This window comes from Polyodon spathula, chromosome 26 (assembly GCF_017654505.1).
Source record: "Polyodon spathula isolate WHYD16114869_AA chromosome 26, ASM1765450v1, whole genome shotgun sequence".
NCBI lineage: Eukaryota > Metazoa > Chordata > Actinopteri > Acipenseriformes > Polyodontidae > Polyodon > Polyodon spathula.
The window spans coordinates 17,766,704-17,788,099 of NC_054559.1; the positions used below are offsets into that span (position 1 = coordinate 17,766,704).

A 21,396-nucleotide genomic window follows, 5' to 3' on the forward strand; every position below is an offset into this window, starting at 1 on the left:
TGCTGATGTGCTAGACATGATCTGGTTTGCTGCCCACACCCATGGAATCCACCAGACAATGTAATTACAACAGCACGGTGCACTCCTCTAAAGCAGGGCTATGGTTTTATGTTTGATTTGTAAAATTGCCAACAGAAAACCTCTGGAAATGAGATTTAATATATAATAATTACATCCAGAAATAAATATAATGTTGATGGAACTGGTTATTGCGGTCATTAAAAAATAAATAAAAGCCTTTTTCAACAATTCACGTTCAATGTATTATTGCCAACATTTAATTTGGTTTATTTGTGGTGACCAGTAAGAAATCTATTATGTGCGTTTCAATTCCCACTACCTATATATATAAATGAACATGAGTAAGCTATGACCACCGTGCTATTTATCACAGGTCTGACCGTATAAATAATGAAGAAGTGTAAAGTTTGGAAATAAAGTACACAGCACGGAGCAGAGAATCAGACACACACTTTTGTTTTTTAAACAGTATTTTATTAAAAAGAAATAGCAGAGATACATGCAAAAAGACTTGAACTTTAAAAACTGTAACTTTTTAAAACACCACCACTCTAAATGACTCTTAAATCAGGTTTATAACACAATAGCAAATACTGCAGCTAAAACACATGACAAAATCTTACAAAATAAGTTATTAAGATCAGTACGCCAAACACAAAAGAAATACACAATTCATATTTAAACTGATTTTTTTTTTTCCTTTATTGTTTTTGTATGTAGTGCTTGTGCAATATGTTGAAATAGCACACAGAACATGTGAAACTTATTATTGGGAGCTATATGCTTGCCAGTACTTACCTGTGAATACCTACACTCCCATTATAAATAGACGATGACTTCATCTTAAAAAAAAAAAACTCACCTACTGCTGTCCAGGTTTTCAATCAGTTCCAACACATTTCCAGACCTATTCCTGCTGGTGTTGGCATGTCTTGGTATCTCGCTTTCTCAGTGCCCATGCTGGCACTGCACAGAGGGGGTTCTAGAGCTAGGACGAAGAGCTTTCTAAGTGTTCTATTTCATCCTGTCACCCTATTCTGCACATCTCGGCAGCCTGAAAATGAATGAAAGAAAATCATTTAAACTCTGCACTGTCTTGCACCACAATTGAGACCGCAGCACCACATATAACAAACCCAACACACACACACACACTCATTAATTAAATATTATAACGCTTATATAGTGAAGCTTAACGTATTATGTAAATTGCATTCATAAGGAATTACAGAGCAAGTCACAAGCTGTGGTAGCACAATTGGCATGCTTTATAAATGCTTCACATATACTTTTTTTGTCAGGATACAACATACTAACCAACTGTGTTATGATAATTAAAAAAAAAAAAAAAAAAAAAAAAAAAAATACCACCCAATTATCAAGTACTCAAGCCTCTGCCCTGCAAACATACTGTTTTCAAAGGTTTGTTTGTTTGTTGACAGCTTTTAAATGGGTTGGGTTGATCTGAAGATTTGTACACGGGTTCATAACGGTCACAAAGGTAAAGATGGCAGTACAATGACAGGTTTTACTGAAAGTTCCCCTGGAACTCTTCAAAGCCCACACGCTGGCTATAAATAGACCTGTAAACAGAATGATTTAGAAGGGAACGTTGGTGTGCTAGGCAGTGCACACCCCTACGTTGTTGTGACAAAAAAAAATATAAACAGCCGCAGCAGGGTTTGTCTGGAAGACTCGGCTCAGCTCCCTCGGCCCCTCTACCCCCCATCCCCCCTGTCACCCGTCACCCCCCCCCCCCCCCAAGCCCCTCTGTTGGGGTTGTTCACATCCTCAGAGTGGTTTGTTGGTGTCTGGTCCTGAGAATGCTCTTATCAGACTGGAAGGTCATTGTGTTGACCCCAGACACATGTCGACAATAAAGACAGTCTGGGCAACAAGGAGGAGGGGGGGCAGCTTGACTGAGTTTGACAACCACAAGGAGATTAAAGTTTGTCAATGCTCTCTCTGTCCCACTGTCCCCTGTAGCTGAAGGGTGTTACCAGCCTGGCAGTACACTGCAGGTATTAGAGTGACCACATATTGAGAGCGCTTTCTCTATGACTATGGATGTAAGCTTAATATAGGAATTACAAGAAGAAGATATACATTTATAACAACACAGTGGGCTGGAATCACTAAGCTTTTAATCCAGTGAAAGTGTTTAAAAAAAAAAAAAAAATGTGCATACCATTGAGTCATTGCAACAAAAAATAAAAATACTTGGTATAATTAGTGAATATGTTCCAAAAAAAAAAAAAAAAAAAAGTCCTATTATTTTTAGATTTTACCAAGACAGTTACGCATGATTTTTTGGAATTCATATCTTTCTATTTTTTCGTTTTTCTAATTACAGTATTCACTGGGGATTATATTTTTATCACCAACTCCGACAACAATTGATGACGGCGTCTATTTATTGTTGAACCAGTTGAGTGGACAGCGTGGTGCAATCTGGCTGATGAGGGTCTGGGTGCTGCTTAATGTATGCAGAGTTTGTCTGGGGTGAGTGTGGCATGTCTGGGACCCTTGTTCTCCTAGACGGCTGCCTATTGTCCTGGGAACAGTAATTTTAACCCCTTCTGCCCCCGACAGCGTTCATACGAGTAAATATTAAACTCTGCCAGTCTGCCGTCTGAATCTCAAACTTGGATTCAAAAGTTAATTTAAATAAGTAATTTTAAATGTAAACCAATGCCCTTTTCAACAGTAGTAGGGAATGTTGCATTAAGGTACACAGCAAATGAGTTACCAAGCCATTTCTTAAAGTAAAATAAATAAAGACAAATCAAAATAGAAGCCAGTGTAACCCCACCGTGAGACCGTGCTGTGGTTTCGTCATGAGTGGACTAACGCGTGATGAAGGTTTTGGCAATGTGTTCATTATTTTATGAATACCCTGCGTTTTTTAGAGATCATGAGCAGCATTGTTAAAATGTACACTGCATCGTAACCTTTACAGTTGTATTGACGCTATGTATTTTTAATAGTTTGGTCCTAGTTTAAAGTCGTCTGACTACTCTTTAATTGAAATAAGGTTTTTACCATTTTTTTTGTGGGGGGGTGGGGGGTCCAAAGGGGAACCTGCTTATAATTCAAAACTTTCAGCACATATTCTGATCCCAATTTTGACACAAAAATTTCCCCCAATTGTCAGTATTATAATGCTAGCAAAAAAAAAAACTTAGTAGCCCCAACTTAGGTTGAAGGTCTTGTTTGAGTGGTTTTTATCCAGTTTAAAATGTTGCAGCTATAATGGAATAAGGCCAAATAAAGCGTTTTTATTTTATATTCCATTTGGGAAACACATACAAAATAAATAACGGTGCAAAACTGTGGCCACAGCTTTTGAAAATGTGTCCTACAAACACAAAACTAAAGTAGAAAAAAAAACCTTCATTGTTGGTGACTAAAAGACGGCCCTCTGATGACATTATCATGGTAAATAAGAGCCCTGACGATGTGACAAGAAGAAAGCTTCTCCTTTTCTCCTCTGTTTTCTTTTCTTTTTGTTTTATTCCCTGCCTAGCCAAAGAAGAAGTATGACCGTAGGGAGGCTGTGCAGGGCCTGGAATCTTTAGAGATTGTAGCTGCTCAACAAAGACGTAGCCCCTCATTAAAAATACATGTCATTGGATCACACCTCACATGAATCAAGTGATTTTTCTGTGCTATAAGTAACCATGACAGAGCTGTGAAAGAGGGCCAAGGCTGGCTTTACCAACAGAGCTGCATACAAGGGCCCCCTCAGTCAATGGGAACCACCTCCTCTCGAGGGGGGCTATTTAGCCATTGTTCAGCTGTTGTTCTTGGAAAGGGCCTTTTAGAGACAGCAAAGCTAACTTTATCATACATTCACACATTTATAGTATGTACTTACACACACACACACAGCTCTATATCCAAGGAGAATTAGGATACTCATCAATCACTAGATATACTTAATGAAGAAGAAAAGTAATCAATAAACTGAAAACTCACGTAGCATTTTGGCTTCCGCCTTCTTCAGATAGCATGCTAGGAATAGCCAGGTAGACTGATGTTGTTTAAGTCTGAAAGTTGCACAGTGACTTCCAGACTTACAATGTTCTAGTCCATGGGGAAATGTATATAAACACTGCTCCCACGTTATTTCACAAATTCATTAATTCACAGTTACACCATGCTGACAGTAAACTTTTTGTCATTAATTAGGCTGTTCATGAAACATTGCTACAGGGTGTCCCATAAGTCAGGCATCATAGGAATAACATATGTTAACATAGGTTGCCACTCTCTTTCTTTCAGGTGAGAAATATCTTTAAGCAAAGAGGAACGAATGCAAGTCATGTTGATGCATGATGCAGATAGTCAACAGGGCGTGTCTAATTGGAGAAATCTATGCTATCGCCCATGATATAAAATCTGCTGTTGCATTGTAGCAGGAGCATGGATACTGGGCTTGAAGTAATGGCAAACTAGTTTCAAGGTGGGTAAGAAGTTTGTACTTGTGGGGAATTTAAACAAAGCAGCCTGCCAGCTATGTCTATGCTAATTCTGTAAAGGCAGAATACACTATGGGAGAATATAGCACACAGGGATTATATTTTATTGTGCGACAGAACCAGAGAGTGTGATAATGCAGCTTTTAGCTACAATGAAAAAAGGACAAGCCATAAAGAATCAAATAAGGGACTGGCAGAGGTTTTTCTTCTGCATGCAGGGAACAAGGACCCCTTGAATCCGTTCTACAGCTGTCGACTCAGAACGCCTGAGAGAACAGCAGGAGAATCCGGAGATGGTTAGTCTCTCTGGCTGGGAGAGGAAGCCATTTTAAATTGACAATCAGAATCAGAATCAGCTGCTTTAGCTAATAATACAGATGGAGGAGTTGGGAGAGCTTACTGGTTAATATGGGCAGTTAGGCTCACACGTTTCACACTCCTCCTTTAGAATTAGCAAGAAAGTCCTGCTGAGCGTTGCGGCTCTAGCAACTCGCATTGGAAGAATTCATTTGAATAAATTTACATAAGGAGTACTTTTCATCTCTGTGAATTAACTCAAAGGGCAGTAATAATAAATAATAAAATAACACCAGTGTTTATTGAAACAGCAACAGAGGCGACACTGGCCAGGACACCAGCCTCACGCTCCCTCTGATTGGTCACTTTCGCAGAGTTCTAATTACATTGATACTCCATACGTAGCACTATCTTTCACAGGAACAGAGTGAATGTTAAATAACACCACCACCGTCTGTCTACTGTACGCCCTACACACACACACACACACACACACACACACACACACGCACGTACACACGCATACGCACACGCACACAAACACAAACACACGCATACACACACGCACGCAAGCACACACACACACACACGCACACACACGGACACACACGCACGCACACAGTCAGTTTATCTATCTATTTCTTCTTTATTTGCACACCTTTTATTCTGGATATACCCACACAGATGGAACAAGCAGTTTACAGAGATGATCCAATTGTAAAATCGGTTGAAAATCAGCCAGGAGAGGTGGGGAAGTTATCAACCAGGACAGGGTGTTTTGACATTAATTTGGATTTAGTCAGCCAGGACAAAATGGTTACTATTCCTGACCTGCCACCCCACCTCATATTCAACCCCTGTGCTGGCTGAGCTCCAGGGCAGAGGGGAGAGGAAGTGAGTGCGCACTACTGAACCCTTAGTACCATCTGTCTTCTTGAGGGGATCCATCCAAATGCTGAATGGGCTCAACCTGGTTCAGTTTATGTGCATTGATGAGATTATTATAGCTGCAGCTACTATATTACTGATTTATATACCATAATATATAGCAAGTTTGACATCTCAGTATGAATCTATAACCCTACAGTGGAACAACTACGTTTACAAGATCCATTTCAATTCAAGTACAGTTTTTCACTTCTGAAAAGTAAACAATAATAATAATAATAATAATAATAATAATAATAATACTTTCCGTGCACTGCCGTACCCCAGGTATTATGGAATATGATAGCTGGAAACCAGCACAGAAAGGAACAACCCAATAAGAACTGAACCAGAACAAGCCCCTAAGCAAACAAAATGTAAAGGAGGCGTAAGAAACCAGGAGTAGGAACCCAAGTAATCATCTGGAACTTCAGTTCCAAATATACAATCTCTTTAACAAGGAGAGGCGGACTTCCTTTTCAATTACAAATCCATCGAGCAAGACTGGCTGTTCACACAGACCACCCAGGGGCAGGGGTATCTGACAGGACAACGGTGGATAAAAACCCAGATCGGAATTCAATTAAAGCTTAAATTTTGGTGTCTGTGTACCTGCGGGCGGACCTCGTTGACAGGCCAGTTTGTTTACAGTCTTGTGTCATCTGATTCAGGCACCCTACTTTGGTCATATCTCCAAAAAACTACTGTATCGAATTTCGTCAGTCTGGTTTCAGTTGGGGTAAGGTATCTCTGTGATTAGTTTTATCCATGTGTTAGTTTTATTTTTTTATTTATTTTATTTTAAACATCTCTGACCAGGATAGACTCTTGAGTTGCAACAAATTGAAAAAGACAGAGGCAGCTGTGAAAGTGCCATCACTGTACCGTACTCTGCTATACTAGACCAGTGCATGAGTTGCCCAGCTGTGGCCCAGTGTTTTTATCAAGGCCTCACACATGTGTTAGTCACTGTTCAAATTCACCTGTGCTGAATTTCTGTTTCTACAGATGCTATCAGCTTTTTATTATGAACAGCAGCATGGTTAGGTTTATAGGTCAGTTCGGAGCAAAGAGAGTTTGCTGTAATAGAATTCTCCAAAACTGTGGCTCCGTCAGAAAGACCTGCCGTAACTCTGTCGGTATGGCATAGAATTTATAGATGACAGAATAGAGATAAGGGATGCCAAATTACAAAGGTACAGAATGAAGTGTTAGATAATGTGCAGTGAAGCACAATGGCCAACCACACTCGTTGGGAAGTTAGTAAAGCACACAGCGTAAATGAATATTACAAACACAGGAAAAAAGAAAAAGAAAAAACTTGAAATAAGGTTATTAAGTAAAGGGATGGACAGGAAGTAGAGGTTTAATCTTCCTGGGAGGGAGAAGGTTAAACTCCGGGAGAGCCTGTGTGTAAACCCCAGTAGAGGAGTCATTTTTATTGACACGGGGATGGAGATGAGAGGGTGGGTGGGGGGTTCACCTGTGTATTTGGGCACAGAGGAGGATCGTTACTAAGCTATATTTCACGGCAATGTGAAATGATTAAGAAGCCCTACATGATCCCAGCTTGGCATAGGAGGGCTCCTCAAGTCAGTTCTGCAGACAGGTCTATTGGTGAGGGGAGGGGAATCAGGGGAGGTGGGTCTTTTAGAGCTGAACTAATGAAGCTTAAACTCTGAGGAATAATGGAATCTACCAGAGACACAAAGAGGAGGGAATGAAAACTACCCCCCCCCCCCCAAAAGCAATCACTTCATTTCTATTCCAGACACCCCATTGTAGTCTGACTTCTTCAAAGGACTAGCTTTTTTTTTTTTTTTTTTTTTTTTTAATTTTTTAATTAAGGAATCGAGTTTTGATTCCTGGTAGCTGAGAGTGTAGTTTGTGATGGAGGAGTACACAGGTTCTGGTTTAGAATTATAATTATTAAAAAGCAAGATCTCTTATACAATTCACGCACAGTAGAGCAGCTTGAAAATAAAACAAATAGGTAATTTCATTCATGAGTAAAACAGTTTGGAGACGGGACTGGAGATTAGTCAGTGCTGTAGACTGGATGGGGTTTAAATGTATCCAGGGAAACATGCATCCACTGTCTCTACACAAGCTTTCTTCACTTATATCTTGCAGAACCATACTGTATCGCTGTGTCTGTGAATATCTCTTGAGGGGGGTTCTAGCTGGTGATGCCCTATTCCAGCAACGCAAAGAGAAAGAAAGAAAAAAACAGACAACGTATTTTCTTAGTGGGTGGATGGGTGGCAGCTCTGTTAATAAGGCCCTTTTCTTTGCTCCTTTCCAGATCTCAGATTCTGTCATGTATGCAAATGGATGCAGCTTGCTTATTAAATAATCCAGCACGTTTTAGTCTGGAGGGGGCAGACCAGACAGAACCGCATAACTCATGAGGCTCCTCTTTGACCTTGACCTCTCGGGTCCTTTTTCACCTGCTGCGGAGGCATTCAGCGCAGCTGAGCTGTCTAGCCAGTGCCTGACAGCTCTATGCTCTCGCTCAACTGTTCCCACGCTTGGCTAGCACCTCTTGAAATTCCACCGTGTCTCCGGCACAATATAATATTTATGGAGCGGATTGTGCGATGGCTGCCAGAGCTTTTATTATGTGCTTCTTTCTTTCTTTCTGTGCAGGCGGGTTCCTCTGGTGTTTACACATTCTCCGGTAGAGGGTAGCCGCGGGTGTCACTGCCTCCCCTTAATCTAGTCCTCTGAACCGTTTCTTTCTGTCTTTTTGTATTTCTTTTTTTTTGGGGGGGTGGTGGTGGTATTTCTTTATCACCTTGCCCTGGGGTTCATTTTTAATCTCTAATCTGCTGTCTTGTTTGCCTGCCTTCCGGGCCTCTGGAAGGACAACTCTCTTGACTTCGTAACAAAGGGTGTTACCGTGATTCTGACCAGGAGGCGCCCAGATCTTAGTTTTTAGAGGAATATTTGGGTGGGGTGGCTGACAACTCTTTCACATTATTATTATATGCTATTTTTGTATCACAGAGCTGATGGTTCAATACAGTTCCAGGACAGGGCCAGTAGCAACAACCAACCCCAGAAACAAATACAGGACATCACTTTGAAATGAAATGAGTTATCACTTGGAAGATAGTATAGTACTGTAGCATGCATAAACCTTCAGTCTTAGAAAGCTGTGAATTGAAATAATAATATAACAGCCTGTTAGTATGATGATTGAGGTCTGTAGAAATATATAACATCCAATGCATTTTTGCATTTTTGCAAATCAGAAAGTCCTATCTTTGAGTTCACTGATTTCATTGTGCATTGTGGTCACTCTCTTCATTAAGTAATTACTCTTCAGTGATAACACAGATGGTTACATTGCAATGCAACTACACATTTGTAGTATTACGCAATATTAAGCAACCTTACTCCCTCTCGGGGTCAGTGGCTGTGCTGGAATCAGAGGATTTCTACTTTTACAAGATCTTCGAAACCACGGAGAACGATCGGCAAAGAACAGATCAGCTTCCTTGAGTTGACGTGCCGAATCTTGGCAATATTTGTCTCATGTTTCTATATTTACCAAACTGGACAAGCATCCAGCATGAAAAAAAAAAATCTACAGTACAAAAAAAAAAAACAACAGTTCCTCTAATCACAACAAAAAATAAGGCAAAACTGAAGGGATCAGGACTAAATGATCAGACTACCCAAAACCTTGATGTTGTGTGTGCTGAAATGAGGGAGTATGGCTGCTGTCTCTGTCTCCCAGAAACCCTTGTAAACAAGATGAATCATATCAATATCAATGGAGTTAGGAAATTTATATAAAAAAGCACAAAAAAGCATATTCTTTATCTCAAGTATTTTTTTCTCCAAAAGAAGAGAATCCTTCTGTGTTTCTATGATGAAAGCGCCAGGGAACAGCCCATTTATTAAACAGAATAATGCAACCAAGAGCAGACAGCGAGGTGGTGGGGGAGGTGGGGGTCTGGTTCGTTCTTCATGTTTCGTTGTTCGTTTCTCTAATCTCTGGCACCTCAGTAGTTAAAGTCTGCTCTCCCTCCCTCCTTCCTTCCCTCCCTCCCTCACCAGGCTGTTCCCTCTGTAACAGGATTTACTGTACCTAGAGTTCCCGTCTTGTTCCACTGAATAATGCATAATTGCTGTGACATACTTACCCACATGGCTCCGGTAATAATTATCATAAAAGCTTTTTTCTTTTTTTGTATCTGCGTGCCTCTGTATGCGGGTGTGTGTGTGTCTATGTGTCCTACTTCCCAGCCTGAATGCCAACTGCAGAGTGAATAATAATAATAATAATAATAATAATAATAATAATAATAATAATAATAATAATAATAATAATAATTTTAAAAAAATTTGGTGCATCTCAAAAACATATGGGATACCCAGCTTCTCTGAATATGCAAATTGCAAACACAACCCTCCTCTCCCTCCCTCCTGTCTTTTTCTCCTTGAATCATTTTCTATATGAATACTGTCCCAGACAGTCTCGTACCCCCCCCCCCCCCCCCCCCCCCAAAGCTCTCTGCCATGACAGACACATAAAAGAATGACCGCCATTTTACCAACAAAGGAATACTGTACAGAACCCAAGCTTGTTTGGACGAACCTTGATGGCAAACCACAGTTAGCCTGTTGGCAATGTTCCGGTGGCTTCAATTAAATACATTCATGGGAATTGAGTATTACATAATAAAAGCCCCCCACCCCCGCCCCCATTTTCTTTCTCTGTTTTTTTCTTTCTTGCTTCCTGTAAGATTTGGTCCTCCACACAACCAAGCCCCCCCCATATTTATAAACGTTGCCAGACAAATCCACAGTCATTTATAGCACTCTAGTATCTCATATATTTCATGGGCTGTCTGACGGTTGAGGTTTTTCTTTCCATATCAAGAGTACAGGCATCATACGACAGTATGGTACAGTGCAGGTCACTTTATCATATTTAGCACCTGATTATTGAATACGCACGCCTGATTAAATTCTACTTCATTAGATCCAATGACATTCCCTATAAACATGCATACAGGCGTGAAATATATGAATGCTCATAATATTATCACTACTACTGCTACTACTACTACTAAGAACTACTATAGAATTCTTATATTATATTATATTTATTATATTATTTCTTCTTCTTATTATCTTTTATATTATTAAGTATAGTGAGAACTTGCTTCGCGTTGGGTGTGGAACGTCCTACGTTATATGTACACATAACTTATATATAATTCGGGTATAACATATAAAAAAGCATAGGCTCATAAAATCAAGGCTCTATAGTCCTCAGACTATAATATATTCTGCATTGGGTTATGTCATGATTTGATAATTCACGGTTAGACCATGTTAACAATCAATTTTACAGGCACTGTAGTGTAAAGAAACCGTGCTGATTCAAGAATTCACATTGCTTTGATATGTAAATGCAATCCTAAATGAACCCATTGTAGTTGTTAATGTAATTTAATAAGGGGTACCGTTGTATTGGTAGAACTGTAGTTTACTTATAGACGTTGTAGCTCTCTACTGGATGTATCTGTATCTGCATGTGAAGCACACTGATTAAGAGACTGCAGTCATTTGGACATTGGTGTGATGAGTCTGCAAAGAGTTGAAATTGCTCTGAAGGGATACTGCATGTGATCTCTAATTTTATTACTATTACATTTCGTTATACGTTATAGTTCTTGCAGTGGAGTGTTTAAAGATATAGATAAAATATTAAACTATATCAGTTACAATAAAGCACCTTATCAGTTTTCATTGAGAAATGTTCTGTGTGGAAAAGGGGTCAAATGTAATACTTAACATATGCAAATCTCTGCACTGATGATAGTGTCTGGTTTATAGAGAGAAATTCTGCACAGTATCCAGTACAGTGAAGACCTCCTATTAGTGGAGGTGGATATTTAGGTAGGGTCAATATGTTCTGCAATGTACATTACAATAAAATAAATCTCCTGTACGTTACCATGTGCCAACCTAGCGCATTTGTCCTATTAACAATATAAACATACATTTCTTTTTAAAATGTACTAATGATAAAAGCCTGCTCTGTCGCCAAATGAGGGAGGAAAAAAATGGGTCTACTTGATCATTATAATTAATAATGTATTTTAGTCTAATCTACACACTCCCGCACTCTTGGCAACGCTTCAAGGGTTAATGAGATCAACCGTGTTCCAACGTAATTAGTACCCGATTTGCATAAACTGCCAAAGCGAGCTGGGCTAAGGGTTTTACAAATACAGATGCCGTCTTTTCAAGCAGGCACCATCTTGGGCTCTGTACCAGTCTGCCAGCAGCCATTTTGTAGACAGCGCTTGCTGGTTAAAGGCACAGCGCCCGGTATTCTCTCGTGCCTCCTTCTCTGCCCCCATTGGGGGCTGTGATCCAGCTGGTTTATAGAGTTATAAAAAAAGAATAATTCACCATTCAATATCTGTGCTGCTATTTCAAACCCACCAGCCTAAAGACATTAGAGAACCTCAACAGAACCTCTCTTGTAGAAACAAGCTTTCCTAATAGAGCTCCTAGTTTCTCTAATAGAACTCTGCTTACCATTTTGAAAGAGGACATTCCGATCCAGTCAAACCAGTTCCAGGTCCGATCACTTTGTGGTTGATCCCCTCGGGATGCTGGATCAATCCTTGGATAGCCAAGGCTGGGAATGTGGCTGTGTCTTCCTGGAGAAAGATAACCGGGTTCATCCCAGCAGTCACTTTATTAAGTGTTTTCAAGTTAGGGAACTAGTGCAGTTGATCCCATCGCAAATCCAATAGGGGAGCAGCTCAAAAAGGTAAATCTTGCTGTAAAAGAGTTTTATTTTAGATTCTGCCTGCTGCTCTGACTTAGAGGGTAAGAAGAGTCCTGTTTTTTGGGTTCCAAGAGTCTGCACTGATTTAATTAAATAACTTAAATGTTGGTAAGTTGGAATGGACAGATGTACCCCCAGAAATGCCAGACTGCTGCATTGAAGGAAAGTGAAAGTCTGATGGCTCTGGCACTGGAGTGAGGTCTGTGGTGTTAACGGACGTACATGTGTTGGCTTCCCACCTCTGTAGCCTCTAGTCGCGCTGTACTGGCGCAGTGTGGCAGTCGTGGTGTGCTGTGCAAATTTGTACGTGTTACTTTGGACTTCTGTTTCTTTATTGTGATCTACCATTCTCAAAACTGCTGCTTCTGTGCTGAAGTTAAAGGCTTCTTGTGTTTTTTATGCATGTAATTTTTAGAGCTGATCTACAGGTTAGAAAGTAGATTGTTTCCACTCCCGTCGGCAAAACTAAACAGTGCACCCCTGCAAGCCGAGGTTGTGTTGCTGCCCTGTATAGTCTGGACCTGACTGCCCCAGTGCGTGTGCCGTGGGCTCCCTGTGTGAGGTGTTGAGGGCTGCGTGGTGCGACCCTGCTGTGTATTCTGTGTATTGATTTCGCTGAGGAGGCTTGTATAGATGGGGAGCCGCGGGGCTCTGGAGCCTGCCTGCCCACTCCGGGGCCAAGCCTGTACATAGCCCTGTCTTCTCAGGGAGATGGTGAGGGATGAAGAGCCTGTGGCAATGAGCAGCTGCAAGATCTCTGGGTTCAGCTGTATCCTCCTCCTCCTCCTCCTCATCTTCCTCCTCTGCAAAATAAAATAAGATTAAAGTTCAACTTCTCATTCAGCGATCGTTTTTTAAGCAAACACCACAACGAGCAAGATTGGAATTGTGGTAACAGGTCGTGCCATCTTAAGGCAATGCTAAATCCTTTGGGGATAGTCCTGACCCCTGCAGGCAAGAGGAGGTAATGAGATTCGTCTGTAATGGGGGTAGTGGTTTGAGATAAGGTTGGAAACAGGAGTTGTAGGATTTTTTTTTTTTTTTTACTTTTAAGGTGTTTCCAACCTTGTCCCTACCCCCTCCTAACCCATTATGGATTTTGTTTCTGCAAAAAAAAAATTTATTTTAAAACACATATCAAAAGAGAGAGCCACAGCGGTTTGTTTTTGTTCTTTCCAATACTCAGTTTGGTAACACCAATTCTAATTTTTCTGCTTCATTTTGGCATTTTAGCTGATGTACAATTTGCAGAACTAAGTTCACAAAGTCCTGAATCCAGTTTACTTGTGCAAAGCATTGGCTGTTTGAGTAACACAGTGATTTGGAAATAAACGCACAAACACACAATCCTGAATGTTCACTAGGCGATACTGCCTTGTCTTTGAAGTGCGTTTTTTTTCCATCTTCTCTTTAAAACCTTATATTCATTTTGACAATTGTATTTTACAACAATTTCATAATACTATCAAAATTATCAAGACAGTACACTCCTAGAAATGTGTTTCTCTGTTTACCGGGTGTGGAGAAAACTACACCCTCAATTAAAGTAAAAAAAATAATTTAAAAAAAAGCAAACTTAAAAACCATTTTATATGTATGAGATTGAATTTGTATAATATTCTAAACACTCGCACAACCACATTGTTATTATGTTAATCAATTCTGGGAAATTCGTACAGGCTTTGCAGACCCAACTGTGCTTTCTTCCTATTGTGCAAAATAGGGAGAGGGGCTGACAAAAAAAAAAGACCCTTCTTGCTTGGCTGAAATAAAGTTTTCAGAGTTCTAAGTAGTGTTTGAAAAAAGCCAGCGCTGGTGTGCATAGCTGAGTGAAGGCAGAGGAGAGTTGGGTGTCTCAGATACAATAATACTATTCACAGGGCCTAGACATGGGTGTTAACTCCCTTCCACTGGACACAATGGGGACCCTGGCATTGAGGCGGCCTCTCTCGTATTGTTAGCTCAGTGCTGCATTCTCCCCGCTATGGTATAATGGATATGCATTGTGCTGGCTTGGCTGGACGGAGGGACAGAGGCAGCAAGGGAGGCTTTAGATGCAAAAATCAACAGAATGACGAGACACAGAGCGTTTGTCTAACTGTCAGGACTGAAAAGAGGAAGGAGAGGGTGGCCTTCAACGTTGGACTTGAGACTGTATTCTCCGAATGAAGAAGAAAAGAGAGAGAGAAAGATCATGCTATAAATATTATTTAAGCAGTCAAGCAGGGGATGGCGGGGTAAAGGGGGGTAAGAAAGGAGTGGTGGGGGGTATTCCGATTGTGTTTTGGAATTTGATTTTTTTCATCTTGGATGGAGCGGAGGAGCAGTGATATGGAACTGCTGCTGCTGCTGCTGCTGTCTGATCGTGTGATGTTAAAACCATGAGATTTCTTATACATTCCAGGGTCTAGCATTTCTTTTTTTTTCAGATGCTTTTACTATTGAGAGATCACCCTCCGATGCCCTGTATTTTTGTACTGCGTTTTTGGGCACAGACAGAAGTGGTGATGGCTTCCCATATTCATCTAAAAACACATAAATCACCTAGGCAGCTGGCCAACATTTTGCAACCTAAAGATAAGAACTGGACAACTACAAGTGGCAGCAACTGTACGTCAATTGTAATCTATTTCCATCTGATTGAAGTAATTTTCCACTGTTTGATACAACTGTTTGTTCAGTTAGACTTAATTTACATAATTATGAAATCCTCAAATTGTGGGTGAAGTACTCAAGACAAAGGACATAATCTAAACTCAGGCATAGGTTGACTATTTCCTTTGACTACTTGGTTCTGTACTCCAGTGGCCAAATGGTAACCTTTTAGCCATCAGGCAATTTTTGAATCTGCAGTCACGTTTTGCGAGCTTTCTAGAGCCACTTCACAAATATCAGTTTGATTTCTACCAAACGTAACCAATTTGTTCCCATGGCAATGCTATTCCATGGTCATCACCAGACAAAGCTAAGCTCTCCCCAGCCCCTCATTAGAAGGGTCCGTTCCTTCCTTAACTCTGCAACACTGTGTCTCCCTTCCCTCGAAGAACTTTTGAAATGACGCAAGGAAGGCACAGCAGGATTATGGAGCTCACTTTCCATTCTCTTTGCCCCAATGCATATTTCTACCTCCATTTGTTGTTTTTGCATTCTTTAACGTTACAAAACTAGCATTGAAATGTATTCACATGTTTCACAGTACAGTAATTACTTCACAAATCAAGAAATGTTACTTCATTTAAGTTGTGAATTTGAAACGGGGAGCTCTTCTCGATTAAGTCCTGTTCTGTAAGGAAATGTCCGTTACAGAAATCAAAACGTTTCCTTATCTTCACAGTCCAGTCAAGAAGTGATAGCTGGAAAACACAGCACTTACGAAAGATGCATAATGGACTATCCATTTAGCCCATTCAATGCAGTTTGTGACATACAATTACTTAGTTTCAATGATTCTTCCAATATTGTTTATTAGGTGTGTTTATTAGGCATAATATAGTCTAAGAAGTGAGTTAGTTCTATGTTGTTAATTAGACAGGCTTGTTCCACCATGTTTACGAGGCACACTGGTTAAGCAGTAATGGTTTTTCTCAATATACTTTATGGAGTCTGTTTTAGTGACTAGCACCACTGCTCCGTTGAGTCCATTTGACATGGTCTGTGTTGTTTAATGGATCCCTGTTTTCTTTGCCCGGGTTGTAGAGATGTTTGGGGGTAAGGGGCTGTTGGAGGAGGGGCGGGCTGCGAAGCAGTACTCTCATTGGGGGGCTAATACCCCGGTGCAGCCATTGTCCCGGTCAGGGGATTACATCAGCAGGACGGGGCAGACAATGTCCCCCTCCTGGGAGGGAGGGGCCCATGGGCAATGAGGGGGAGGCTGACTCAATTAAACCACAGAGGGGGTGGGGGTCGGTCAAAGGAGAAAGAGAGTGACAGAGAGAGGGTGAAGGGGATGAGATGGAAGAAATAGGGTAAGAGAGGGGACCCCATGTTGTATATCGTAGCTATTAGAATTTTTTTGTTTTTTTAAGTTTTTATACTAGCAAAAAAATAAAAATAAATTATAAATATAAGGGCAGAATATAATGTAATTGAGATACTATACATTTAACCTGATGCAATTTACTCTTTTTTTATCCATTCAGGACACTAATTTCAGCACTTAATAGATTCCTACAGAACCAAACCCTTGTTGTTGAACAACCCAAATATTATTTTAAAGGTCAGCTACAATGGTACAAGTGGTAACATTTTCATACTTACTAATACAGTATAACAACGGTATAGATACACACTGGTAATTATTGGTGATGCTATAGTACCATATCAAATCCATATTGACGCCACTGCTGGTAATGCTATCTGCCAATGGCCATGCTAGGGTTTCTTCACGGTTATACCTAAAAATATATTCATATCCTAAGATAATCCGTGGAGAGCATACTCAAAACACAGCACCTGAACAGCATCCTGTTTTTTCCATGGACCCTCGATGCTAATTAAACGGTATTTCAATTTAATGAGTAAAGAAGAATGGCAGTGAATGAGTTAACAACAGGGGAGCAATTAGGCAGGAACGTGGGGACAATGGAGGGAAAGAAAAACAGCCATAAAGAAAGAATAATAGAAACAACACCAGCAGAAGAAGAAGAGTTGCAATTAGTCGGCAGAAAGTCTGTCCATTCAGGAGAACACATGAGTGGGAACAGAAAGAGTGGGGGACGGGGAGAGAGATCTTGAAACTGATATTTCATTCTCCACTGTTGTAAACACAAAGTAATACAAGAGAACATATTTTCCCAAGCCAACTGAATGTTGCTTACAACAAAGAGGGGGAAATCTTTCTGGGGGACAAAAAGCTAAGTAGCATTAAGAACGGTGCCAGCTATCATAGCCAGCACACCATCAAAACAAAGTAGATGCACTAACGTGAGTTCTATTCTTGCTACGCTTAATGTACATTCTGTGTTGCTGGATCTACTGGTTTTGGCAGCACCTTTATGTCTTGTTATGGTTGCTGATGCCCTTTGTCATTGAAAGGGAGGGAGGAGGAGGAGGAGAGGAGAGGGCACACAATGGGTGGGTGTCAGACAGGCAGAGTATACGTTTGAACACGTTTCCTGGAAGAATGGGCATGTTGTTTCCCCTTTGAGGGTAAATCTGCTGGAAAATGGTGTAAACATGGCCTGCAGAGCCCAGATTAACTTTGACACTTCCTCCAGAATACTCTGCGGCTGGGCTGTGGCAAAGGGAGAGGAGAGAGAAGAGAGAGAGAGAGAGAGAGAGAGAGAGAGAGAGAGAGAGAGAGAGAGAGAGAGAGAGAGAGAGAGAAAAGGGTTTGGGCATATAAGTGAGAGATCAAGGCATGGAGAGAAAATAGAGAGGAGATAGAGAGGGAGGGAATCTGACAGAGAGGGAGAGAGAAAGAAGAGAAAGAAGGGAAAGAGAGAAATGGTGATGCAAAGAGATAAAGGTACTACTCAATGAGTAATTATCATCATCATCGTTATTTTAACAATATTCAGAAATAATAATGCAACACAAAAATATTGTACAGATCTTTCTTTCTGTTGTGCACAGTCCATTCACATCATGGTCACAGAAATTGTTCTTCTGCAAGACGTAAAAGTAGGGTGCTGTAATGACAAATAACTGTCTGTGTCGAGTCAAACATCTCAAGTCCTGGTGTTTTTAAAGGACAAGGCTGCAGCAAAGCTGTGTGATTTGAAACACTGCTAACATATTTGCCATCCTCTTTAAGGCTGTTGTATTGTTCTGCAGTAATGCTCTGGCATTTCACCTGGCTTGGGTAAGGTAGTCAAAGATCAGTGCTAATCGAGTTAGGAAAGTTACTTATAATCTATAAGTCTCACAAAGTGTTTAAATATATCAGTATTAAATAAAAGTGAAAACTAAATCAACGCTGCCATATAATATTGCGCTCCAAAATGACAGTTCCTGGCCCTCTCTTTCTAAATAATTCTCTTTCATTCCAAGGCTGAGCCCCAGCACAAACTCGTCACACCTACCCTGACCCCACTGATCCCAGGCAGTACACTGGGATTTGAACTCCAGGTGACCCATTCGTGACCCACCTCTTTCATTCCCTGCACTTTTTTCAACAATTTACGACTGTTTTCCTTTTTCTCAGCTGAAAGCACAACATCACCTCACATATGGTCTTTCTTAAATTAATAAACAACTTTGGGAGGGGACATTATTTAGGGATTAAGCTGGGTTGAACGTCCAGCTACTTGCATAAGCCTGTGTTATTATTCCATTGCGCTTCTAACCTGGCCAGGTTAGAAGTCATCACCAACCTCTTGAGTTAAATAATGAACATACAAGACAATGAGCCAGGCTTACAAAGAAATTGCATTTGTTTTTCACGTTTAAATTATGAACATCACAGATGTCAGCACTCTTTCTGCACTATGCAAGCTGTGACGGCTTCAAAAATGTACCACATCAGATAATCAGCATGTTAAAAAAATAATTTGTCTGTCTAAATATTTTAATAATCCCAAATTTATTTTGAGTTTCCGAGATGAAAAAAATCGCATTTTATGGAACCAGCACGGCAAGCAGACAAACACTGCTGCTACTGTGTAATCCTACAGCTATAAAAACGCCTGAAGACACCGCTCCTGATCCTGTGTTGGATCCACGAATGCCTCAGGATCCCAGTCTCAAAGGAGCTGTCTCAGAGGTTACCTTACTGGGATACTGGGAGAGCCGTTGCCCACTCTGTGTGGAAAGCTGGCCCTTAAGAAGCTGACAGAAACATCTAAATGACCCAGGATCAGGTACTGAATCATGAGAGCAGAAAGCCTGTCAGATATAAAAACATTATTGGATAATGCACTTTCGTACATCCATATAACACTGCATTGTTAGTTGTTATTTCTAGTACACAAGTCAAGGCTGAAAGTGAAATTTCAGTACCGGTAATCAACTCTATCTATGGATGGGCCTGATCCGCCACTCAGCTCTCCATATGGACTGTATTCCGTTTCATTAACAACTTAAGCAGGCTATAAAAATAACAAAGTGAAACATATTATAATCTGTGTGTCACTTCCACTGCAGGCTGTGAAGTCCAGGTGGTCATGCAGATTACCCAGCCACACTTGAATTACAGAATGTGCACCCGAAGGTGGCAGGTGTGTGTACGGTTGGGGTGGTGGTGTGTGTGTGTGTGAGTGTGTGTGTGTGTGTGTGTGTGTGTGTGGAGGTGGTCTGTTAGTTTGCTTACAGACAGTTAATTTGCAGACCCCAGGAGCAACCCAGACTGCTGACCTAAACCTAGACAAAGCCCCCAGTGTGCAAGAAATTAGTGTCAGGCTGCATTCTGCTTGTGTGTGTGTGTGTGTGCATAAAATGAATGTGCAAAGTGTATATATTGAATAAGTACACAGCCGCTGTGTATATATTAGCAATGCGACTTGACCCTCACCAGCAAGACCACTGTTTCCCCTTGAGCTGGGCGTGGGAAAAAGAGGAGATCTCCTTTCACAGCTGCTCCATACGTTACATTGAACCAATGAAGGCCTAGTCGTTTTTTTTCTGCTCTCCATCTCCCCCCCCTTGCATTCATCCAGCAGCCTTCTGCCTTTCACGTTGCCTCCCCACCCCCCCCCCCCCCTTCCCCCTTAATAAATACGCCTCATTATTCAAGGTCCTGTTTGCATAGAAATTTCAGAGGCCTGGTATCCTGGTGAAGCCTGCCGTTTTCCTACGCCTGAAAGCCCATCAGTCTCAACAAGTCAGGTTCCAGATGCACAGACACACTTTCCCTTTTCCTCCCTCTCTCTCTCCCTGCTTGCCTGCAGACCAAAACTAATTCCAGCACACTTTTTTTAAGATGCGAGGCGTCTTTCTTTTATTTTTTATCTTTATTTTAATGTCGGTACTTCCATTTCCACCCCAACCCTCCAATTCCAACGGCTTTTCATTTATGTTAATGTGCTCTGGTATTCCTTACATAAAAGCAGCCCCCCTCCTATTCACTGAATCCATGTAAAGAGATTTATTCCCTACCATGCTGTATAATGCAGAGGGCATAATTTAAATCAACTTATAAGAAGAGCCGCAACAGTTTTCGCATACAAATCTTAAAAGCCTGGCAGAGTTGCTGAGATCCTAACCAAGCGCCAGAAAATGTTGACCACAGTAACAAAGTTTGAAAGTACCTCAAAATGTACAGCTGTGAGAGAAGACTTTGAGTACTGTGACAAAATGTGTTAAATCACAACTACCTAAAAATAACACTATGTAACACAATTTTTGTTCCTGGGTAGTAAGTGTTATTTCCTAATTGCTTATGCCTCAAAAGTATAGAAAATGGCTATTATTCCCCACAAACTTTGCTTTTGTGACCAGGACCCTATTTCCAATGGGAAAACGGGCAAATGTGTGTCTTTTCGTTCACATAAAGTCAGAAAAAAACAACATATGAATCCAAATTAACATGCATTTATACTAAAGTAATACAAAAATGACTACAAAAGATTTAGAAGTGAGTAGTTTTTTGAGATTTACGATTATACTGTATTTACAGTATAATCGTAAATCTCGAAAAACTACTAGTTTTACAGTATAATCGTTTTTAACCTTTTTTTAACACAAATTCAACACAAGTATAAACACCCACACCCTAGTTTGCGAAGGTAAATAAATTCTATATAAAGAGAATACACCCACCCTTCAGTATAGCGCGCCTCACTATACTATGATTCAGATATATTACGCCCCTGGCTCTCCTTTTCAACAGTCTTTAAAATGTAACCACATTCTTCTGAATAATAATCACCCCTTCAGACTATATCGGTGAACATCTTGCTGCCTAGAGCT

The 21,396-nt window shown here is 40.6% G+C and overlaps 1 long non-coding RNA gene across 1 annotated transcript in view; it reads right to left on the reverse strand.

Annotated features, from left to right (window-relative positions):
• Positions 1–544: 544 nt before the first annotated feature.
• The window catches only part of LOC121301078, a 61,288-nt gene continuing 40,436 nt past the window's right edge, over positions 545–21,396 (reverse strand). Inside the window, exons 5-6 of the long non-coding RNA XR_005947585.1 lie at positions 12,294–13,352; positions 545–1,075 (exon numbers count right to left, since the gene is read on the reverse strand). This is a non-coding gene — a long non-coding RNA (uncharacterized LOC121301078). The remainder of the gene's footprint in view (positions 1,076–12,293; positions 13,353–21,396) is intronic.